Consider the following 25,309-nt stretch of genomic DNA (forward strand, 5'->3'; position numbering starts at 1 on the left):
CAACATTTCACAGTCCACAATCAACAGCCTGATAAACTCTATGCGAAGGAGATGTGTTGCGCTGCATGAGGCAAATGGTGTGACCAACAGATGCATATCTGAATTCCCATTCATGTGAAACCCATAGATTATGGCCTAATGAAATAATTTCAATTGATTGATTTCCATATATGAACTGTAACTCAGTAAAATCTTTGAAATTGTTGCATGTTCTTACAATGTTCTTATAATGGTGCTGGAGGGGATGGTTGCCGTTTTACGGGCTCCTAACCAACTATGCTATTTTGTTTGTAACTTATTTTGTACATAGAGTTACTACCTCATCCCCATATTATTACTTACTCGCTTGCTTTTTTGCACCCCAGTATCTCTACTTGCATATTCATAATCTGCACATCTGTCACTCCAGTATTTATGCTAAATTGTAATTATTTTTGCCTCTAGGGCCTATTTATTGCCTACCTCCCTACATGTGTGTACATAGATTTTTCTATTTTTCTTTTCTTTTGTGTTATTGACTGTACGTGTAAGGGTGCGTGCTGGTGGCAGGGAAGTCAGGCGCAAGAGATCGAACTTGGTATAAAACGGAGCAGTTTAATTAGTGCTCAAAACTCCGAAAACCAAAATATACAAAATAATACAAGTGGGTACAAAACCCGTCGCACACCAGCACATATCTAGCACAAAGCTTACAAACAAACAATCACCAACAAGGACAATGAGGGGGAACAGAGGGTTAAATACACAACATGTAATGAATGGGATCGGAACCAGGTGTGATACAAGACAAGACATAACCAAAGGAAAATGAAAAGAGGATCAGTGATGGCTAGAAGGTTGGTGACTTCGACCGCTGAACGCCGCCTGAACAAGGAGAGGGACCAACTTCGACGGAAGTCGTGACAGTACGTTTGTTTATGTGTAACTCTGTGTTGTTGTTTTTGTCGCAATGCTTTGCTTTATTTTGACCAGGTTGCAGTTGTAAATGAGAACTTGTTCTCAACTGGCCTATCTGGTTAAATAAAGGTGAAATAAAAAAATAAAAATAGAGTTGCTGCTACTGTCTCTAATGACCGAAAATAGCTTCTGGACATCAACACAGTGATTACTCAACTAGAACTGGACAAAGGGTTTTATTTAATCAGTCAGACGCAAAGGATATACTGCTTCCCGGAGACCAGGCCCAAATCCCTATAATTTGCGTCGGGGTGCCTTGTGAGGATTCGTAGGTTAGTGAGTAAATCGCCACCACCATCGGTTCTGTTGGCCAATGTGCAATCACTAGAAAACAAACTGGATTATCTACGGTCAAGACTATCCTACCAACGGGACATTAAAAACTGTAATATCTTATGTTTCACCGAGCCATGGCTGAACGACGACACGGATAATATAGAGCTGGCTGGGTTTTCCGTGCATCGGCAGGACAGAGCAGCTACATCTGGTAAGACGAGTGGCAGGGGTGTGTGTCTATTTGTCAATAACAGCTGGTACTTAATGTCTAATATTATTGAAGTCTTGAGGTATTGCTCGCCCGAGGTGGAGTACCTCATGATAAGCTGTAGACCACACTATCTACCTAGAGAGTTTTCATCTATATTTTTCATAGCCGTCTGTTTACCACCACAAACCGATGCTGGCACTAAGACCGCAGTCAACGAGCTGTATAAGGCCATAAGCAAACAAGAAAATGCTCATCCAGAAGCAGAGCTCCTAGTGCCTGGGGACTTTAATGCAGGCAAACTTATATCTATTTTACTTAATTTCTACCCGCATGTCACATGTGCAACCAGAGGAAAGGAAAACTCAAGACCACCTTTACTCCACACACAGAGATGCATACAAAGCTCTCCCTCGCCCTCCATTTGGCAAAACCATAATTCTATCCTCTGATTCCTGCTTACAAGCAAAAACTAAAGCAGGAAGTACCAGTGACTCACTCAATGCGGAACTGGTCAGATGACGCGGATGCTACGCTACAGGACTATTTTGGTAGCACAGACTGGAATATGTTCCGAGATTCATCCAATGGCATTGAGGAGTATACCACCTCAGTCACCGGCTTCATCAATAAGTGCATCGATAACATCGTCCACACAGTGATCGTATGTACATATCCCAACAAGAAGCCACGGATTACAGGCATCATCCACACCGAGCTAAAGGCTAGAGCTGCCGCTTTCAAGGAGCGGAACACTAATCCGGACACTTAAAATAAATCCCGCTATGCCCTCAGACAACCATCAAACAGGCAAAGCGTCAATACAGGACTAAGATTGAATCCTACTACACCGGCTCTGACGTGGCAGGGCTTGCAAACTTTTACGGACTATAAAGGGAAACCCAGTCGCAAGCTGCCCAGTGACGCGAGTCTACCAGACGAGCTCAATGACTTTCATGCTTGCTTTGAGGCAAGCAACACTGAAGCATGCATGAGAGCACTAGCTGTTCCGGACGACTGTGTGCTCATGCTCTCCGTAGCCGATGTGAACAAGACTTTTAAACAGGTCAACATTCACAAGGCCACGGGGCCAAACAGATTACCAGGGCTTGTACTCAGAGCTTGCGTGGACCAACTGGCAAGTGTCTTCACTGACATTTTCAATCTCTCCCTGACCGACTCTGTAATACCTACATGTTTCAAGCAGACCACCATAGTCCCTGTGCCCAAGAATGCGAAGGTTACCAGACAAAATGACTGCCGCCCCATAGCACTCACATCGGTAGCCATGAAGTGCTTTGAAAGGCTGGTCATGGCTCACATCAACACCATCATCCCGGAAACCCTAGACCCACTCCAATTTGCATACCGCCCCAACAGATCCACAGATGACGCAATCTCAATCGCACTCCACCCTGCCCTTTCCCACCTGGACAAAAGGATCATGTATGTGAGAATGCTGTTCATTGACTACAGCTCATCGTTCAAGACCATAATGCCCACAAAGCTCATCGCTAAGCTAAGGACCCTGGGACTAAATACCTCCCTTTGCAACTGGATCCTGGACTTCCTGACTGATAGGCAACAACACGTCTGCCCCACTGATCCTCCATACGGGGGCCCCTCAGGGGTGCGTGCTTAGTCCCCTCCTGTACTCCATGTGAACCCACGACTGCGTGGCTAAGCACGACTCCAACACCATCATTAAGTTTGCTGACGACACAACAGTGGTGGGCCTGATCACCGACAACGATGAGACAGCCTATAGGGAGGAGGTCAGATACCTGGCAGTGTGGTGCCAGGACAACAACCTCTCCCTCAATGTGAGCAAGACAAAGGAGATGATTGTGGACTACAGGTTAAAGGACGCTGAACAGGCCCCCATTAACATTGACGGGGCTGTAGTGGAGCGGGTCGAGAATTTCAAGTTCCTTGGTGTCCACATCACCAACAAACTATCATGGTCCAAACACACCAAGACAGTCGTGAAGAGGGCACGACAACACCTTTTCTCCCTTCGGAGACTGAAAAGATTTGGCATTTGTCCCCAGATCCTCAAAAGGTTCTACAGCTGCACCATCGAGAGCATCCGGACCGGTTGTATCACCTCTTGATATGGCAACTGCTCGGAATCTGACCATAAGGTGCTACAGAGGGCAGTGCATACGGCCCAATACATCACTGGGTCCAAGATTCCTGCCATCCAGGACCTATATACTTGGCGGTGTCAGAGGAAGGCCCAAAAAATTGTCAAAGACTCCAGTCACCCAAGTCATAGACTGTTCTCTCTGCTACCGCACAACAAGCGGTACCGGAGCGCCAAGTCTAGGTCCAAAAGGCTCCTTAACAGCTTCTACCCCAAGCAATAAAACTGCTGAACAATTAATAAAATGGCTCCCCGGACTATTTACACTGTTTTTACACTGCTGCTACTACACTGTTTATTATCTATGTGTAGTCACTTTACCCCTACCTACATGTACAAATGACCTCGACTAACCTGTATCCCAGCATATTGACTCGGGACCGGTACCCCCTGTATATAGCCTCGTTATTGTTATGTCATTTTATTGAAGAAGAAGAAGAAGAAGAAGTGGAAGAAGACTGTATAGTCAGGCTTTTTCACCTACTGACTGTCCTATCACAGCATGGCAATTATATATATATAAGTTATACTTTATTGTAAACCAATTCAAAATATATAGAAAAACAATGAGTTTACAACAGAGTATACAAGCATTACAAACGACAGTGAGGGGAATACAGACAATACATTATAAAAATAACGTGTCTTGATTGTTTTTTTTTGCTATGAGAAGAATGAATTGTGTTTATTTATTGTTCAATTTAATTCTCAAAAAGAATAAAGAGGTTTTTGACTCTTATATTTACATGAATAAATGTATTAATAAGACATGTACTTTCATGAATAAAGTATTTAGCAAAAATTACAAAGCATGGCAATGTTTTGGTATGGCCGTGCATGTTTTCGTCACAGGCATAACCCGGATGTAGAGTGCCAGTGCTGACAAAAAAAATAATATCCTGCCGTGGAACAGACTGAAAAAAGGTGAGTTTTAAAACAAAAGGGAACATTGCTTTGAACAAATTCTAAACTTTGCTTGTACTCGCTTTCATTCTGAGACCAAACACCAGTGAACGTGTGAGTTTGGTATCTAACAGGAATACGGAAGGCACTTAGCCAACTTGTATCTATCTATTTTACCTTCTCAACAATCTCGACTGTTGATGTTCAAGATAGCTAGCTAAGTGTAGCTTGCTAACGTTAGCTCGCTAGCTAGCTAGTTAACTAGCCAGCAGTCTAGTAGCTAGCTCGTCGGAAGCAAGCCCTGACAAATCGTCTACCAAACATTAGCTAATCGTGCTAAAATGTAGCAAACTACTTGTTGTAGTTTCCTACTTAGCCAGCTTGCTAGCTAGTTGGTTAGCCAGCTGAGCTAGTTAGCTAGCCAATCTACGCTGCCTCGCGCTTGTCTGACAATGGTTTGACAGCTGGTTTTAGTTTGACCATTTGTGAAGGAAGGATTCATTTTATGTAGTTGGTGTGCGGGAAAGAGGTAGGTTATTCCTAGAAATGAATACATGAGTAATTCTCACAGGGGCCCTGTGCGTCAGTAAAAGCATATTTTTTTGTTGTTGCCACATTATGAACCCACAATTTGCTCTGAAGCCACCATCCCACAACTGCCCGTATCCTGCCAAATAGTGACCATCACTTGTCTCCCGTATTTGTTTGCATGAGTTGTGCGGCAGTGTCCTTTGCCAGAAACTGAGCTCCATAGAGAATGTGAAGAGCAGGCTGAGGGGTTGCTGCATTGCAGAATAAGGTCCTGCCTAAAGATGAGCAAACTGTGAAATTGTCAATATGGTTAACCATGCAAAGACAGAGGAAATTACGATGGCAGATGTTTTTTAAGTGGGCGTTTTGGGGCACAGCTGGTATTTCACCAAATAAAATGTTGATGCAAGATTAGTTTTAGTACATGAAGTGCTGTGGGAATTCTCAATCATTCTTGTGTGGTCCTTCAGCATTTTTCCAGATTGTAAACACATGCAGGTTGAAACTGAGGGAGCCATGTTGGAGTTTAGTTGAGCATCTGAGTGGTATGCTCTGAGACAGCATAGATAACAACTACTGGGACACCCACTACAGTCCCAGTCCTAAAAGCTGCCCTCAAGGAGCTGCGCTAGAAGTACTCATTCACCTGCCACACACCTGCTCCAACAGACACCTCAAAACTGATAGGCCTACACTATTTCAGTGTAAGTCAGAGTTTTGGCTCTGTTGATGAAAATGGGGCCTGTGAAAGTCTGAAGACAGACAGGTGTTTAGTTGTGGCTTGAGTGCAGAGACTTCATCTTGGCAGCTGTTTAACTGGGAAAGTCATTTTTGTGTGAGTGGAGTACTTGTCTGACTAGAGTACTTACCTTGATTTGACATGCTGGCCTCACCAGTCAGTGTGGCTGTGCTGAGAGGCAGCCATCTCATAACGGTAAGGAAAACCCTGTGGTTGTCAACAGGAATGTGCTCCTTTATATGAAGACAAATTTTGTACATGCTTCCAGACTGCCTTAACAGCAAAGGATCCTCAGAGCAGGCACAGAGTTCCGTAGTTAAAGTCAGGCTGTAGTCAGTGATTAGGCCAAAATGGTAAAATACATTTCCGTTGCACAACACCTTCATGACCATGACTGGCGATGGAACACTTCAAAAGTTACCGGTACTGCAGTGCCCACCTAGTCGTTTCACTGCACACAAACTCCTAGCCAGCCATCACTTCCCAGCCAACTCCATCCATTCTATGATATGTTAAATTGGACAGCACTCGATTTAGCGGAGATGCACTCTACACACCATCCACAGGACAGAACACTTTGTTTTATTTACGTGAGCTGCTTCTTTAACTGCTAGGAATAACAGCCAATCGAAGTGCATGGCGGAGGGCAAGCTAATGTAATCTGACAGCAATGGAGTGGTAGAGGCCGCTCAGGAATCGTAAAGCTGTCGCTGTTTAAGCTCCTAAATTTGTCGCTAATACCCGCCTGCCTCAGCTTCCACATGGCCACAGAGCCGTGAGGAGAAGAGCACCGGAGTGTGCGTCCAGGCAGTTTAGTTGTGTAACTGTGTCTTTCCACCTGTGTTAAGTGTATATATGTGGATAATGGTGGTAATAGGTGTGTGTGTGCAGCTCCAGTAAATGTGTGAGTCAGTGTGACACTACAGGTGCAGCTTTAGAAGAAGCCCATTTCTCACAATGCTGATTACTTGTGAGGGAATGCAACAAGTATTGAATTAGTTTGCTGAGAGGTTGGAAATTGAAATATGGATTGGGGTCGCAAACGCCTGCCTGTGCTATTGGCTGTTTTGGATGTGTGGGATGAAATGTATTTTGTGTGCGTGTGACTGATGCAGACAGTGGCGGTATCTAATGGTTTTCCACTGCTCATTCCTGCATTCCAATAACAGGATGGGAGCAGGAGTGACACAGACGAAGTGGATGTTTTTAGTCACCTTAGAGACGCCAGGCCATTTTTCAGCCAGACTAACACCAAGCCTGCTGCTCTTCCATTACATTATGGCATCCATTTTAAAGTGAAACACAAACCAGGGCCGGTTTCCTAAAAGCATCATAAGGCTAAGTTCATCGTTAGAGCCTTCGTAGGAGCATTGTTAAATCCAAGCTTTTTCCTTAAACCATCATTATTAACGTTGCACTTCAAAATGCTTGGAATTTAATGCTTGCCTCAGACCGCTCGTAGAACAGCTAGGTGTGCCGCTAGATGCCCTCCCAAGTCACTTTAAACACAGAAGATCTCCGCTAAACAGAATCAAGTGGTTTATCTGTCTCTCTGTGACTGCCGATAACAACAAATACAGAGTTGTCAATGTCTTTGCAATTGATTCTAAGCTACGTTTAAAAATATTATTCAAATTAAAACTCAGAACTGCATTCAAATATTAACAGTAATCTATATGCCTATTTCAATCATATAGAAATACATTTCATGTAGAATCAATTGTTCTATTTTGCTCATATCTCTAACCTCTTACATCTAGACGTTCCGCTAGCGGAACACCTGCTCCAATAGCCAATGATGGGCGTGGCGAGAATGACAAATTCCTCAAAAATACAAAAACTTCCATTTTTCAAACATATGACTATTTTACAGCATTTTAAAGACAAGACTCTCGTTAATCTAACCACACTGTCCGATTTCAAAAAGGCTTTACAACGAAAGCAAAACATTAGATTATGTCAGCAGAGTACCCAGCCAGAAATAATCAGACACCCATTTTTCAAGCTAGCATATAATGTCACATAAATCCAAACCACAGCTAAATGCAGCACTAACCTTTGATGATCTTCATCAGATGACACCCCTAGGACATTATGTTATACAATACATGCATGTTTTGTTCAATCAAGTTCATATTTATATCAAAAACCAGCTTTTTACATTAGCATCTGACGTTCAGAACTAGCATACCCCCCGTAAACCTCCAGTGAATTTACTAAATTACTCACGATAAACGTTCACAAAAAGCATAACAATTATTTTAAGAATTATAGATACAGAACTCCTCTATGCACTCGATATGTCCGATTTTAAAATAGCTTTTCGGTGAAAGCACATTTTGCAATATTCTCAGTAGATAGCCCAGCCATCACGGCTAGCTATTTAGACACCCAGCAAGTTTAGCACTCACCAAAGTCAGATTTACAATAAGAAAAATGTTATTACCTTTGCTGTTCTTCGTCAGAATGCACTCCCAGGACTTCTACTTAAATAACAAATGTTGGTTTGGTCCCAAATAATCCATAGTTATATCCAAACAGCGGCGTTTTGTTCGTGCGTTCAAGACACTATCCGAATGGTAAAGTGTTACGAGCACGACGCATTTCGTGACAAAAAAATTCTAAATATTCCATTACCGTACTTCGAAGCATGTCAACCGCTGTTTAAAATCAATTTTTATGCCATTTTTCTCGTAAAAAAGCGATAATATTCCGACCGGGAGTGGTGGTTTTCGTTCAAAGAGAGAGAGAATGTAACATGGAGTCGACTCGTGCACGAGCCTTAGTCTCATAGTACTCTGACCGGCCACTATCCAAACGAGCTAATGTTTTTCAACCAGGGCCTGCAAAGCCACGATTCAGCTTTTTGCCGCCTTCTGAGAGCCCATGGGAGCCGTAGGAAGTGTCACGTAACAGCAGAGATCCCCTGTATTGGATAGAGATAATCAAGAAGGCCAAGAAATGGTCAGACAGGGTACTTCCTGTTTGGAATCTTCTCAGGTTTTTGCCTGCCATATGAATTCTGTTATACTCACAGACACCATTCAAACAGTTTTAGAAACTTTGGAGTGTTTTCTATCCAAAGCTAATAATTATATGCATATTCTAGTTTCTGGGCAGGAGTAATAATCAGATTAAATCGGGTAAGTTTTTTTATCCGGCTGTGAAAATACTGCCCCCTAGTCATAACAGGCTAATTTGCCTCAGTATATTTCATGATGTGTAGCCTAACATGCGCAATGATGGCCGTTATAGGAAAGATGCATTGTTAAAACACTCGTAAGTGTAAATTCCTTCGGTATCGGGAAACCGGGCACAGCTCACTCCATCTGCCATTTAGATGTATTTAAATGTGCTGCTTTGCTGTGCTGGTGGCGGTTTAGCTTAGTGAGCGTCTGGCTGGGTGTGGAGAGTGTGGGCTGGAGGCTGGCCTGGTCTGGGGGCTAGAGGCCATCTTCTCCCTGGCCGAGTAGCCTTGCCGCTGACCCCAGGAAGCTATCTGAATATCAATGACAATGCAGTGATTTAGAAGTGGCCGTGGCCCCAAAATCAGATCTAATCGTGCTGGTATTTACTGCCATTTGAGCTTGGAAAGCAGCAGTAGACCATCTTGCTGTTGTGATGTGAGGCCAATTGAATTCAAAGGTAATATCCATATATGGCTGTTTGGTATTTGGGGAATGAATCACCCATCTAGGGGTAGTATCTCTGAGGATTGGGTTAGACAGGGTTTAAGCGCTGTGTAAATTCAAGGTCAAAGGGGAAATTATACAAAGAGATGCCCAGACAGACGGATGGAGTGAGAAAGATAAGAGTGAGACTTTACAGAGGGAGATGCTAAACTATTGTCTAGTAAATTGGGAGTGAGAGGAACTGGTTTAATGCAGGTGGAGTGAGGAGTGTTATGTGCAAAGATGGAGATAAAAAGATGAACAAATCTAAATAAGATGGAACGAGAAAAGGAGTTATATAGGAGGTGGAGGTATAGAGAGAGCGAGTGAGATGGGGGAGAGGGAGGTGATGTTGGGGGTGGAAGAGGATTGCGGTAGTGAAATCGATAGTTCTGAAATTGAGTTTCTTTCTTTTTTTTGTCAGAGAAACAGGTATGGAGGGTATAATATGAAATGGCTCTGGCTGAGGACCGTTACTCGAGCAGCAGTATCGATTCCTGGGCCGTGTTCCAATTATAGTTGGGTGTTTTTGTCCGAGGCCCTCGCTCTGCAGCCCTTAAAAAGCTGGGGACAAGGCCGGACAAAGTTTTTGGGTGACGACTGATTTTGTCTTATCGCTTCCCCAAAGCGGCCCACTTTTTCAGTCATCAAAGAAGTTAGCTGGGAAATATCGTGTGCTGTCTCACTGGTCTCTGAGGACATCACTAGAGAATGGAGATTTCCCCCATGGCTGTCCCTCTTAAGAGATTCACTGGCATTACAGCATAAAGAGAAAATAATATTGTTTGTGTGTAGGTTTGTCAGTGTGTGTCTGTAGCTAAGTGGATTTGAGTATGTCTCTGTTGTGGGAGTGGGTCTGCATAACCTATGTGCAGGAAACATACATTCTTTCTACACTTGTGTGATTGAGTGTGTGTATTTGTGGGGGCAGGTTGGAAAAACAACACCAGGTTGCAGACTCTCTTCTCTGGCTGAATGGCAGTAGAATGACAGCAGATTGCTCTGTGGCGTCCTCCACGCTGCACTTAGCCGTTCATTGTGTGTGCAGCCAGACATGAGCAGAGAAATTGTAGCTCTTTGTCGCCTTTGTTCCTGGAGGATTTCCAAGGTAAAATGGCATGTAATTCCCAGCCTGATGTCCTTGCCTTTGCTCCTGCTTTTAGAGAGCCTTATCTGGGTTTGGAATTGGGGGAGAGCGGGCTGCTGGATCTTGGAATAATGTAGGACAACTTTCTGGTACTCTTGAGGTTCAGTAAAGTTATTGTGTTGTCTGTCTCTACTAGCGGACTCTCTCCTCTTTCTCTAGCGTCTGTCCCATTTGTATTTTATTCCTTCTCTCTCTTCCTCCCATCTCTCCAAATAATGTCAGGCTCATGCAATATGTTGTTTCTCCACTTGTGTGTTAATGAAGTGGATGAATATTCATGAGGCAGAGCTGACATCGCTGTGGAGATCTTGTCAAGGGAATATGGAGTGGCAGGGCTAGACATGAACTTTTTGCTTGTCATGCCACTAACACCATTTGCACGTCATTGTATGATGCCAGGAGCCATGCATTACTATCTTTTTTTACCATAGAGACTCAGACCAAAATGTATGCTACACTCTTTGCGTGGTCGAGCCTGTCTCAAAATACAACACTGTCCCTTTAAGGCTCTCCTGGAGGATGGTTAGCCACCCTTGGTAACCTATAAAATAGTGCAACTTTACAATTACAACAAAATACTTTTCCCTACAGGGCTCGACATTAAGGGAGTCCCATTGTCCCTGTGATGATGATAAATGTCTGTTTTAAAATGGACTGTTTTAAAATTCATCCAACCACTGCACATAAAAAAAAAAAAATCCCCAATGTGGCTGATGCAACAGATCAGACCATTTAGCTTAAAATGTTGATAGTTTTATTTCTTTATATTAGAAGCTCAACAATGCGCACATGGCTGTAGGCTATCCGTGAATGTTCCAAAATGCAATTAGCAGGAAAACATCTTTCTCAAAAGCGCACCGCATGCACCAGTGGTTTCATGTAAAAATTAAGGGGAGATCTAAAGATGCATTAACTAGCATGGCTTACTAATATGACTAGGATTATGCTGTTGGACAATAAAATAACGTTGACTTTAAAACCAGTAGAACATGAGAATCATGCTGTTTTCAATGGCGTATTAAGTGTTAATAAAATAATTCCCTCAACATTTCTATGGTTGTATTTTGGCTATGCTAGGCTACTTTGAAAGAAGGTACATGCTTCATAAAATTACATTAAATGTACAGGTTTTAAACAATTATGTTTATGGTCAAATAGATTTAAAATGCTAACCTTCCCTGCTCAGATTTAAGGTGGGTGACGTGTGGTGCGCCACAGGCACTGTCCTTCACTCTCCAGTCTTGTGACCATTTGATCTGAAGGAACCGTGACTCCAGTATGTCGACAGAATCAAGCCTTTAGATGCTCATGTTAATTATCCTTCATTATATTTGTCAATCATCACTATATTTTTGTAATTAAGTCTCATTAAAGTTTGGCCACATTTTCTGGCACCTCATGTCAGCATCGGTTTGGACATGAAGCTGTAGCCAATATGCATATCACCTACATTTTGACATGTAGGATTTTTTTTTCTGAACATTAATAAAACTAGGGGTGTGAACATTTAAATGAAGTTGGAATCCTTAACGTTAAGAGAAATCCTTAACCAAACCCCCACCCCACATATTAAAGTCACAGTGCAGTTATCACACTTTTTAAATTTGTATTTATTTATTTTTTCTCTTTGTCATAGCCTTACTAGACTATGGCTATAAAGGCCAAGGGAAGGTAGTGTAATTTAAATTAACTCAGAGAGGAAGAGGTGAACTTTAGGCTACTGTGGTGAATTTGCAAGGCATGGAAGACAATTAAGACATTGTGAGATGCAGATTCCCAAGATTGTTACGGTTCTGCCTGCCCCTCCTCTCTCTCCCTCATGCTGGCCTGCCTGCTCTTTCTCTTCGCTAATGACCCAAGTGTGTGTTCAGTCTTTGGTCTGTTGCGAGGATATTCTACATGCTTAGGCTATTCATGGCAGTGGTGTTGGCAGTATACAGTATCTTTGGGCCAGTCTTGCACAGGGTAGGCTTATCTTAGTTGCTTAGTGGGTAGGGGTGTTACTGTCTCATATGAAATTACAGTAGGCTACTGGTGTAGCCTGTATTGATTACCCTTTTCAGATATAATGATATGTGTCCTCTTGTAAGCGCCTTGGTTACGACATGCTTGTTTGTCTGTTAGGGCAGGCTACACTACGGCTTTTTAAACGCTGACAAGAAACCTTCTCTGGAGACATGAATGCCATTTTACTTGTCTGTAAAGTAATGTCGAAGCGGGACTACCTTTCATCACTAGGCGTCCAGAACTTTCAATCCTAGCATGCCTGCTGCCTGTGCTCTGACTAAAAAAAGTACTTTAAAGTATCTTAATTATCGCGACTTACGAAGACATTTAGTAGAAAGAAAGCACTTCTAGCTACCCTACCATAAAAAACAGCATAAACAACACAGCAGCATCAATCAGCAACGTTTGTTGTCAGGGAAACAATTGAACATTCTATGCTGGAGCAAAATTTTAGTGTCTGAAAAGGTACATACGCTGCTGATGCGGCACTTTTTTTAAATTGTCAAAGTGATCAATTATGGACATGTTACTGTATTGCGTTCTGTGTGTGTAAAGGGTCGCGGTAGATATAACTTCATTGCCTGGCACAAACGGTCATACATCTGTAATAGGACCATTTGCATTATGAATAAATGTTGTTTATTTTTTTTCTTATCATTTTAAATGGAACCCCCTCCTCCCCAAACATGGCAATTTAAACGTTAAGAAAAAATGTCCATTTGGCACATCCCTAAATAAAACATTACTCTGTTGGCCTCTGATCCAATTCTGATCAGAGTAATTGTTTGATATTGTGATTTGTGTGAGGCATTTTTACTTAAACTTAAATCTATATTCTTCTGCCCATTTCAGAAATACAATCTCAATGTATATGATGTATGCTGTGCTTACTTCTCTCACACATTGCCAATCTCTCACCCCCCTTCTTTCATTATGTCTGCTTTGTATTGCTTTTCAGTGTACAGATACTCTTTTTGCTTGGCAGCCTTTCATTTGGATTCTCGCTCTCTCATTCTTCTTCCCTCTCTTCCTTTCTCTCTCTCCTCCATTGCTCCATACCTCTGTCTCCGTGGCAGGGGATGTCAGACCCCTGCAGCCCACCGCTAAAGTATCTCATTCGATCTGTAAAATCTTTGATCTCACGTCATCCATGCACTGAGCCACGACAGCAAAGTGTATGGATGTTGCGGCACAAGAAAGAAACGTGTGCATGTGATTGTCATTGTCTGTGTGCTCAAAAACCTTTAATTTGGCAGTGTGATGGTGTCAGCATTTGTGGGAGAAACTCTTAAGAGGGAAGAGCTTGTCCTCTCTCTGCTTGTGTCGTTCGATAGAGGAGTAGTTTTATCAGTTGATATTTAACCCTGTCAGCTCCAGACAGTATGACAGATCTCCAGTCTCAGACATGCTCCCTATGGTCAGGGAAGGGTGGAGGCTGGTCAATTCATCAACACTCTATTACAGAACCCCTCCATCTTCATAAATCCACTCACCAGCTATCTATAGGCTATACACAACCCACTGGTATAGGCTATATACAACCCACTGTCACTTCACCTGTCTCATCACTCACTAAAACTGCTGCTGGGATCACTAGCAAGAGCATGTGTTGCTCAAATTGATGATATTGAAGGCCATGGAATGGGGTTACAACCTAACTTTGGGGGTAGCACCCTGACTTTGGGGGTAGCAGCCTAACTTAAGCCATTACAGTGTAATTGATCCAACCTTCTTGGGGGCAGCTATGGAGGCAGACAGCCCTTTGAATATGCCCCACTGTCATCTCCTTGGACACCTCAGGGTCCTGATGACAGGGAAGGACACTCATCTTGTCTGTGTGTCTGTCTCTCTGTCCCTCGCTCCTCTGACGGTGTGTGTGGAATGTGTCCTCGCCCCCCTCTGTCCGTTCGCTCTCCTCGCCCCTCGACTGATCAAAGCCCCTTTGAGGGTCCTGAGTAGTTCTGAGCTAATAGCCGATAGTGATCTGGTGTGTGTGTGTGTGTGTGTGTGTGTGTGTGTGTGTGTGTGCCTTCTCAGTGATTAGACACCCAATGACAGGCTGAGCCAGCCCTGCCTACCGTTTTTATCCTTTTAAAGGGGCAATCTGCAGTTGCGGCATCCATTTGTTAAAACGCATGAATGATAAGTACCCATTTGATTCTTGAAGAATATAGCTTAGAAATGCATCATGAGCTTAGTATTACTGTCGTACCCCATGAGAACCCAAAATATAAGCTTGTTTTACTCCACTGTTTGTAAACTAAGTGTAAACAAAACATAGTTCGAACTTACATTTTGTCAGTCCTTGCATTCATAGCTCTGCCTATGAATTTCGTAGTGGTTACATTTCTCCAGCCCCATCCCTCAACTGCGGATTGCCCCTTTTAATGTTGCACCTTCCCCAGCAGTCGACTCAATTATCAGTGATTAAGTTAGTGTCAGTCTTTAGCGCTGAGCCATACCTCTCCTCCCCGCCGTGTGGCACAGAGGCCCCGAGCAGAGCTACTGATCCCAAGTCAGCGCTGTGGAGGGACGTACAGTATGTAGACAGCTCTAAGTATAACCCCTGTCCTCAACTCTGATCCCCAGACAACAAGGTGACAGCGTACTGAAAGTTGGCAACACCCCCAAAGCCTTAACCTCAGTGAGGAGGAAGAGGTGTTGCATTAAGTTATAGGATAACTGTATAAAGCCTTAACCTCAGCGAGGAAGAAGAGGTGTTGCATTACATTATAGGATAACTGTATAAAGCCTTAAACTCAGTGAGGAGGAAGAGGCATTGCATTACATTATAGGATAACTGTATAAAGCCTTAAACTCAGTGAGGAGGAAGAGGCATTGCATTACATTATAGGATAACTGTATAAAGCCTTAACCTCAGTGAGGAGGAAGAGGCATTGCATTACATTATAGGATAACTGTATAAAGCTATCCTGGTGCTTAGGATCTTATCCAAGCTGAGATGACCCTGCTTTCAAAGGGAGAAACAAGGACAGGGCCTTACATTGCAGAATGATATTAGTGATTCTTATTATTCCAGTTAGATTTTGAAATTGCAGGGGGTTACTGAAGATGGCATTGAGATATATAAGATCTGAGCCCTTGTCGCTCAGTCCTCACCCCCTCCTCTCACCCCTCTCCACCAGCCTCTCTCTAGAGTAGAGGACTGGCCTTGGTGGTGGCACAGGCGTGTGTTTGTGGATTATTGTGAGGCGTCTCGTAAAAAAACCCTCTTGGCTGCAAGGTCACGTCTCTTCTCTGCCTCATCCCCCTAATCCTGGCCTGTAAAGACATACCTAACACCCCCCACACTAACACCATAATACCTCCCCTTAGCTACACACACACACCCCTAACCCTCTCTGTTCTGCCCTGAAGTCTCCGGAAGGCACACCTCGCATGTCTTTGCCTGTAGCATTTTGACAAGTGAATAAACATCAGCTGCTTCAATGCCCCCCTGCCTCCCAGCCTCTACCTAACGCATAATGCTCCCCTCTCTTCCACCTCTATCTTATCTGCCCCTCACTTGTCCTCTACTCTCCCTCTAACTCTACCGTATCTCACAGGCTGGAAGTGGAAGCCGACCCTTATAGGCTGGTTATGGATCCCCACAATCACTGGGCTATTACCTCTACCCTGTCATTACATATAGACTAAAGACTAGAAGTGGGTCTTATCTATCTATAGAAAACCTAGCTAAATGCTCTCTCCTTATAGGCTCTGAGTCCTCTCAGGGGACAGACAGACAGGTGTGGGTTGGACAGGTAGGGAGTTCTCAGTTGGATTTAAATGTATAAACCTCTGAATTGGGATGTAAATACCTTTTGCAGATTTGGTGGGTGTAGCTCTCTCCCAGTTTGGCGCTCCAACCACGATCTCCCTCCCTGTGCCTCCCTCCCTGTGTTGTCCAGTGAGCAGCAGCAGTGATCAGTAAGGAGAGATGGTAATCTGTCGTAGCCTTAGCGCTCTCTGGCTCTGCTCTCCTTGAAGAAGATTGATGGCCCTCCTGGAAAGGCTGCTTTTGTGGATGGGCAGAAAAAAAGAAGGGAGGGAGGAAATGGATTTAGAATGGAAAATTTGAAGGAGAGGGATAGAGGGAGGTAGTGGGAAATAAAAAGAGATGGTGCTTGAGAGGTTAGGAGATGAATGGGGGATGAGTTGGAGTTGATGAAATTATGTGAAGGGGTCCGGCGGACTGTGTTATCTGAATGTGTGTTTGCGTAAACATGGCCAGAGATTAGGCTTGGACTCATCAGTCCTCACCCATTATCTGACTCCCACACACAGTACTCGCGCACACACAATTGTATGTTGGTTTAATCCATTTGAATTCAATACATTTTTGACAGCATCCCTTTTGATTTAAACAAAACCTTCCATTGATGTTTGCCTATGGAAGAAGGGGCCAGAAAGTGACTTTTTGGACCTGATTGCCTAAACATTCAGGAGATAAAGGTGCTTAAAGTTCATCCACTTTGCATACCATACCATGAGACATCCATGTCTTCACCATTGGGGAAAATATAAACTGTTGAGTTTAAATTATATCAAAAGCTCACAAGCAGGGTTGTCAAACTATTTGATAATTTCTTACCCAAAAAATGTGTTTTAATAAAAAAAAAAGTGGACTAATTAGCATAAATGCGTAAGCTCAGATTTTTTTGTTGTTTTTGATATGGGCGTATATTGTAGCTTCAACCCAACTTTACATCTTCTGCGGGTTTTGTTTGTGCCCGCTATCTGTTGAGACACAACATGCTCTTGAATAAAGGGTGGTGGGTGTCATTTCAAGCATAGAACAATTATTCATAGAATGGACCTATCCCTTCAGACCACTGAAATTTAGCTGAAATGTAAATTGAATTAAAATTGTAACTTCTAATTATTACCACAGAGATGGCCGCCGGTCCACCCACCATCAGATGTCAACTTAAATGTTCATGTTTATACTATGTTTCCTATGGAGTATAAACGGTATAATTTAAAAACAACAGATATTCCCATTCAAGGCAACATTCCCTCTCACACCATCTTTGTGGTACCATTTCAAAGTGGAAATGTCTATTTTATTCCCATTTCAGTACATTTAGTTACCATAACATGACACCCACCCTGTATTCAAGAACATGTTGTCTCAACCGATGGTGAGCACAACACAAGGCTCTAAGCTACCACATATTTGAATCTAAAAAAACAGTAGTTTACGTGTTTTTAGGTAATTAACGTTTAAGGTAAAATACATTTATATTACAACAAATTGAGTAGTTTGATAACCCTGTTTTTAAGTGATATCAATCTCAACCGTTTCTCTTTTGCAGTGATGAAGACATGGATGTCTGGTACCTTTCTATCTCTTGAATCTTTTGGCATTCGGGTCCAAAAAGTAATTTTCTGAGCACTTCTACAATGGGCAAATATGTATGTAAAGTTTGCTTCAAATCAAAAGGGGTGCTGTCAAAAAGGTATTCAAATTGATTTACCTTCTTAGTTCAGGTTTTCACGAATAAACAGATTTGTACTACAGTTCCTGTCAAGATGCATGTTTGCATACACAAATAAGCTGTGCATAAGAACCATATGTAACCATAATGTGTGTCTAGGTCTGTGAGCACACAGTGTTCCATTCTACGTTTTCCATTTTAGTCATTTAGCAGAAGCTCTTATCCAGAGCGACTTACAATTAGTGCATTCCTCTTTAGATAGTTAGGTGAGACAACACATCACAATTGTATCAAGTACATTTCCCTCAACACATTTCTTCCAGATGTTTTTGAAAGATTGGCAGGGACTCCGCTGCCCTGACTTTAGGGGGAAGCTTGTTCCACCAAGTTGCAGGAGTTTGATGGCAGAAGCGGGTAGCCCAGCCAAAAGAGTTGCACTAGCTGTGCCTGGATTAGGACCTGCACCGCTTCCTGTGTGAGGAAAGGTTGTACTCTGAAGAGAGTGAACTTGCAGGAGCGAGTCACTGCTTTGATGTTTGCAGAGAATGACACTGTTGTCCAGGGTCACGTCAAGGTTCTTTGCACTCTGGGAGGGGGGCACCTTGGAGTTGTCAACTGTGATGGAGAGGTCTTGGAGCGGGCAGGCCTTCCATGGGAGGAAGAGGAGCTGTGTTTTGTTGAGCTTGAGGCGGTGGGCCGACATCCAAGCTGAGATATATGCCAGGCATGCAGAGATGCGTGTGTCCACCTGGCTGTCAGAAGGGGGGAAGGAGAAAAAGTAGTGTCATCTGCATAGCAGTGATAGGAAAGACCATGAAAGGATATGACAGAGCAGAATGGCTTAGTATAAAGAGGAGAGGGCCTAGAACCAAGCACTGGGGGACACCAGTAGTGAGAGCACGTGGTGCAGACCCAGAGTCAGCTTTGGCAAAGTGGAGAGCAGTCTCGGATGAGTGACACAACTTGAAGCCTAACTGGTTAGGATCAACAAGATTGTTCTGAGAGTGATAACGAGAGAGTTACAACACGCTCAAGTGTTTTGAAAAGAAAAGAAGGGATACCGGTCTGTAGTTGTTGACGTCCGAGTGATGAAGTGTTGGTTTCTTAAGGAGAGGCAAACTTGAAGTCAGAGGGGACACAGCCAGTGGTCAGGGATGAGTTGAGGTAAGTGAGGAATAGGGATGGTCTGGAGGAGGGGATGGGGTCAAGTGGACAGGTTGTTTGGTAGCCAGCCTTCATTTGTTGCAGGATTTCTTCTTCGAGAGAGAGGGGAGAAAGAGGTCAAGTAGTTCTGCGGGAGTTATGTGTCCCCCGAAACATGACCTGCCGCGCTGCTTTGCTTCGCTGCTTCTTTACTTCTTATGGGTACCTAGGACGGTAGCGTCCCACCTGGCCAACATCCGGTGAAATTGCAGAGCGCGAAATTCAAAAATTCAACATTCTTGAAAATGTGTTACACATCAAAATAAAGCTTAACTTCTTGTTAATCCAGCTGCTGTCTCAGATTTCCAAAAGTCTTTACGGCGAAAGCATACTATGCGATTATCTGAGGACAGCGCCCAGCACACAACACATTACATAGTCCCAAAAGTCAGAAATAGCAATAAAATTAATCACTTTACCTTTGGTCTTCGTATGGTTGCACTCACAAGACTCCCAGTTACACAATAAATGTTCGTTTTGTTCGATAAAGTCCCTCTTTATATCCAAAAACCTCAGTTTTTGTTGGCACGTTTTGTTCAGTAATCCAATGGCTCAAAGCCAGTCACAACAGGCAGACGAAAAATCCAAGAAGTATCAGTAAAGTTCGTAGAAACATGTCAAACGATGTTTATAATCAATCCTCAGGTTGTTTTTAGTAATAATAATCAATAATACTTCAACCGGACAATAGCTTCGTCACTATAAAAGAAAAATAAGAAAGGCGCACTCTCGGTCGTGCGCAGAAAACAGGTCTGGGGACTTTCCACTATCCACTTACTCAGTTGTCTTACTCCCTAATTTTTCAGAATACAAGCCTGAAACAATTTCTAAAGACTGTTGACATCTAGTGGAAGCCATAGGAAGTGCAATTTGAGTCCTAAGTCAATGGATACTGTAATGGCATTCAATAAAAAACTACAAACACAAAAAAAATCCCACTTCCTGGATGGATTTTTCTCAGGTTTTCGCCTGCCATATCAGTTCTGTTATATTCACAGACATTATTTTAACAGTTTTAGAAACAGTGTTTTCTATCCTAATCTACCAATGATATGCATATCCTAGCTTCTGGGCCTGAGTAACAGGCGGTTTACTTTGGGAACGCTTTTCATCCGGAGGTTAACAAACTGCTCACTTAACCTGTTTGGGATAGGGGGCAGTATCTTCACGGCCGGATAAAAACGTTCCCGATTTAATCTGGTTACTACTCCTGGCCAGAAACTAGAATATGCATATAATTAGTAGATTTGGATAGAAAACACTCTAAAGTTTCTAAAAACTGTTTGAATGGTGTCTGTAAGTATAACAGAACTCATATGGCAGGCCAAAACCTGAGAAGATTCCATACAGGAAGTGCCCTGTCTGACAATTTGTTCTCCTTCTGTGGCATCTCTATCAAAAATACAGCATCTCTGCTGTAATGTGACATTTTCTGAGGCTTCCATTGGCTCTCAGAAGGCGCCAGAAAGTGGAATGACGTCTCTGCAGTCTCTGGGCGAAAAACAGCAGGAGTTTTTGTGAGTAGTCAGGCAGGGAACAATAACACTGGAGATGCGCGTCCACGAGACGACTCCATGTTTTTCTTTGTCTTTGAATGAATACAACGTCGCCCGGTTGGAATATTATCGCTATTTTACGAGAAAAATAGCATAAAAATTTATTTTAAACCGTGTTTGACATGCTTCGAAGTACGGTAATGGAATATTTAGATTTTTTTTGTCACGAAATGCGCTCGCGCGTCACCCTTCGGATAGTGACTTGAACGCACGAGCAAAACGGAGGTATTTGAATATACCAATGGATTATTTGGAACCAAAACAACATTTGTTGTTGAAGTAGAAGTCCTGGGAGTGCATTCTGACGAAGAACAGCAAAGGTAATCCAATTTTTCTTATAGTAAATCTGAGTTTTGTGAGGGCCAAACGTGGTGGGTGTCAAATTAGCTAACCATGATGGCCGGGCTATGTACTCAGAATATTGCAAAATGTGCTTTCGCCGAAAAGCTATTTAAAAATCTGACACCGCGATTGCATAAAGGAGTTCTCTATCTATAATTCTTTAAATAATTCTTTATTTTGTGAACGTTAATCGTGAGTAATTTAGTAAATTCACCGGAAGTTTGCGGTGGGTATGCTAGTTCTGAACATCAGATGCTAATGTAAAAAGCTGGTTTTTGATATAAATATGAACTTGATTGAACAAAACATGCATGTATTGTATAACATAATGTCCTAGGAGTGTCATCTGATGATCATCAAAGGTTAGTGTTGCATTTAGCTGTGTTTTGGGTTTTTGTGACATATATGCTTGCTTTGAAAATGGCTATGTGATTATTTTTGGCAGGGTACTCTCCTGACATAATCTAATGTTTTGCTTTCGCTGTAAAGCCTTTTTGAAATCGGACAATGTGGTTAGATTAACGAGAGTCTTGTCTTTAAAATGGTGTAAAATAGTCATATGTTTGAGAAATTGAAGTTATAGCATTTTTGAGGTATTTGTATTTCTACCATTGGATTTTGGTGAGGCGTTCCGCTAGCAGAACGGCTGTCCCTAACAGGTTAACCCGGAAGCCAGCTGCACCAATGTGCACCAATATGTCGGAGGAAACACCGTCCAACTGAGGTCAGCTTGCAGGCGCCCGGTCGGCCACAAGGAGTCGCTAGAGCATGTTGAGCCAAGGAAATCCCCCGGCAAAACCCTCCCCTAACCTGGGCGACGCTGGGCCAATTATGCGCCACCCCATGGGGGTCACGGCCGGCTGTGACAACCTGGGATCGAACTGGAGGCTGTAGTGGTGCCTTAGACCACTGCGCCACTCGGGAGGTCGTATTGTTTTGACAGTATCGCAATGTTATTTTTGAGCTAGTTGGCTGTACCTGCACCAAAACTCTAGTATTTTTCCTTCATATATTGTTCTCCAACTTCTTTTTAAATAGATTGATTAAAATACATTTTCTCATGGCTTTCTGTTGTGCCTCTGCAGCAGACATATGGTGAGCAATATGCTTGGAACATCGAGTTGCAATACATACAGAATCGTGAGAATCGCAACCCGTATCGGCACCTAAGTATCGTGATCGTATCCTGAGATCCCTGGCAATGCCCAGTATTAAGTAGCCACTGGATTGGCTGACGGTGTACACCCCCTGGACAGGATGCTAGTCTCTCGTAGGTGACCTTTGAATTACCCTAGGCATATTACTCCTTTATGGTTGTGTGTGTGTTTGTGAAAAACCCAGATCCTCCACTGTGTGAGCAGCAGCAACACAGGGTTGACTGGCCCAGTTGTGCTCATAATTATGACAGCTATTCACTCTTAGTGGCTCTTTTTAAACATAGTCAAGCGCTTGATGTGCCCCCCTGGCGAGCTGCCGCTCTCTTATTATTCCTCTTTGTCAAGTCTTAAGGGGTTTTAGCAGCGGTGAACCTGTGAGGAACAGTCCTTTTTTAAATCTTTTTCCCTGTATCATGGCTGACGTCTTTTAATGTCTCTCCCCGTCCCTTTCCGACCTCTGCTTAATTTGTCTTCAATCCTTTCTCGTTTTTTTATCCTTGTCTTGTCTGCTGCTCCCCTTCTCTCTCTTTTTCATCAGCATGTAGTACATCGACCCATCTTTCATCCTGCCTCTCATCTCCCATTCTTCCTCTCGCTTTGCTTTTTCTGCTTTCCATTTGTTTTCTTCTTACACTTTTGTTTCCCCCCGCTACTCTCCTGTCTCTCTCAGCTCCATCCTCCCCTCCCTCCCTCTCCCTCATTCCCCTCCTCACCATCCAATCCCTGCTCTCTCAAGCTGAGGAGATGTAGGTTTGCTCTGCCATGGAGTTTTGACAGGATGGATGGCAGCGGGTGTCTGTGTTGTCATCTCATCTCCACTCTCCAACCTGACTAAACGATCAGGCTCACTGGTGGACAGACAGACAGACAGGCCGGGGCAGGGAGTGCAGAGGCAAGGAGGGTGGCAGGGCGAGGCCCCAGAGTGTACCCAACCTTATTACAGGATCACACACTGCAGGTCAACCCTCATTTCCTGGAGTTCCAACTCATTACCACACCGCTGACCAACGCCTATCAGTCAGGGAGGGAGGGGGGGAAGAGAAGGAGGAAGGCGGGAGACGGATGCATAGAGAATGAGTACAGGTCAGAGAAAGGAGAAGAGGGGGTGAAGGAGGGATGGCCTGAAGAGATTGAGATGAGAGAAAGCACAGTGTAAATCATCATAGGTCATAGACAGGGCGAGGAGGATAGCTGTTGCAGTGAGCCAAGGGGATTTTAGTCTCAGATTCAGACAGTAGAGGTAGTAGATCTAAGTAGCTGTTCCGCTGTTTATGTAGGTCTGAAGGCTGGTTTAGCCAGATGACTTTCACTGTACAGACCAACCAGGAAGGCTCTGCCCACCACAGGACCACAGAGACGGACCCTCTTCACCTCACACAGTTGACTCATTATTTTGTACACAGTCTGACACAATCACAGCATATTGTCAGACCTAAGTTTCTCTTAATCCCCATTTTGCCTGTTAAACGGTGTTTGAACCAGGCGGCATTAGTGATTTTGGAGCCAAAAGATATCGACCGGACTCGTGCTTCTGTTGTCAGGTTTTGAATACACATCTGCTTTTCCAGTCAATGAGAACACTCACATATTCATTGCAGGTGACCTATTGATCAAGCCTCTGTCCCCCTGAGACACACACCTCTGACAATAGCACTGCCTCTCACAATCGGTGCTTGTATTTTGCCTCTATATTTTGCATCTGATTGACATTTGTGACTGGCTTGTGTAAACCTGAGGGTGTTAAGAGGATTCCATTCATTCCTTCAGTCCACCTCTCTTCTCTCTGAGTTTCTGACCCAGGGGCTATTGCAGGGTCTGGATTAAAGAGGGGGAAGAATGTTCTTTATTTAGAACATGTCACAGAGAGACATTGTTAGGCAGAATGGTATTGCACTTGGCTTCGTGTTGTGATTCAGTTGGATTGGCTTTCTTCATGGTCTCAAGTTGGGCCTATTTGTTTTAGATGACTGCTCTGAAACGTTACTTTATCTTACAAACCAGAAGAGCTTGACGTGTCTTACATCTCTCAGCTATTGTCTTTGTACATGTCTGTAAGTTATACAATGAAGCCTAATATGAGTACATATCTTAAAGGGACCATACAACCTGATGAAGCCCATCTCCTGTTCAGTTATGTGGGAGTCTCTGCAGGAACAAGAAGTGCTAGTGTTTATTACTAGACATTAGGGATGCACCGATATGACATGGTTGGCCGATACTGATATCCGATATTTTCATTGTCAAAAAAACCCTATACTGATAACTAGGGTTGCACATTTTGGGGAATATTCAGATGTGGCAACTTTCCATGGGAATTAATATTAATACCATTTAAATGTAGATGTTTTTTTCATTGGATATATTTACCATATCATATGGAGACAGAAACATAAACCTTTTACCTTATCATAAGTAGACATAATTGCAAATGATTAACTCCTTCCAGTAGAAATTAAAAAAAAAACAATTTAGGTACAAATTGTACTTTAGTTAAATGAGTTGACTCTTCACATGGGATGATTTCACTGAACAACAAAAGGGAATATTGAATGATCCCCAATGATCCATCGCATCTCCCAAAAACATTTTCAACATACATATGTCAAATTATAGTCTAGAATCTTAAGCTTTGGTTGTCTTCCCCTCAGGCTTCCATGTTTTCTCCCTGGACCTCCTCAATGTCCACCTCTTGAACATCAGACTCTGAGGCCTCATCTTCACTGTCACTTTCCAACCTTGTTGAGGATGGCTAGTTGTCAGGCTAAAAAAGCCTCACATTTGCCCGGATGGCCACTGTGTAACTCCGGTAGGGCAACATCTGAAAAACAGTGTGTACCGGGGCTCGACCAGTCGGCGAAAGCCATCATCCACAACAGAGAAGGGATGATTGTCAAGGGCAATGAATTCCATTATCTTGGCGTTAATAGATTTCGTCTTTGAGTTGTCTAGCTGAAATTGTCTTACTCTTTCAAATTACTGCTGGACTTGAACTTGTTTAGTTGTTGGAAGTGTGCGCTTAGTATTT

At 43.1% G+C, this 25,309-nt stretch overlaps 1 protein-coding gene across 2 annotated transcripts in view; it reads left to right on the forward strand.

Moving 5' to 3' along the window:
- The first annotated feature begins 4,438 nt into the window (after nt 1-4,438).
- The window catches only part of LOC115171535 (speckle-type POZ protein A), a 49,227-nt gene continuing 28,356 nt past the window's right edge, over nt 4,439-25,309 (forward strand). For both annotated transcript variants that reach the window (XM_029728467.1, XM_029728466.1), the window contains exon 1: nt 4,439-4,511. The gene's annotated coding sequence lies outside the window, so the exon portion shown is untranslated. The remainder of the gene's footprint in view (nt 4,512-25,309) is intronic.

The sequence above is a fragment of the Salmo trutta genome, chromosome 32 (assembly GCF_901001165.1).
Source record: "Salmo trutta chromosome 32, fSalTru1.1, whole genome shotgun sequence".
NCBI classification, from domain to species: domain Eukaryota; kingdom Metazoa; phylum Chordata; class Actinopteri; order Salmoniformes; family Salmonidae; genus Salmo; species Salmo trutta.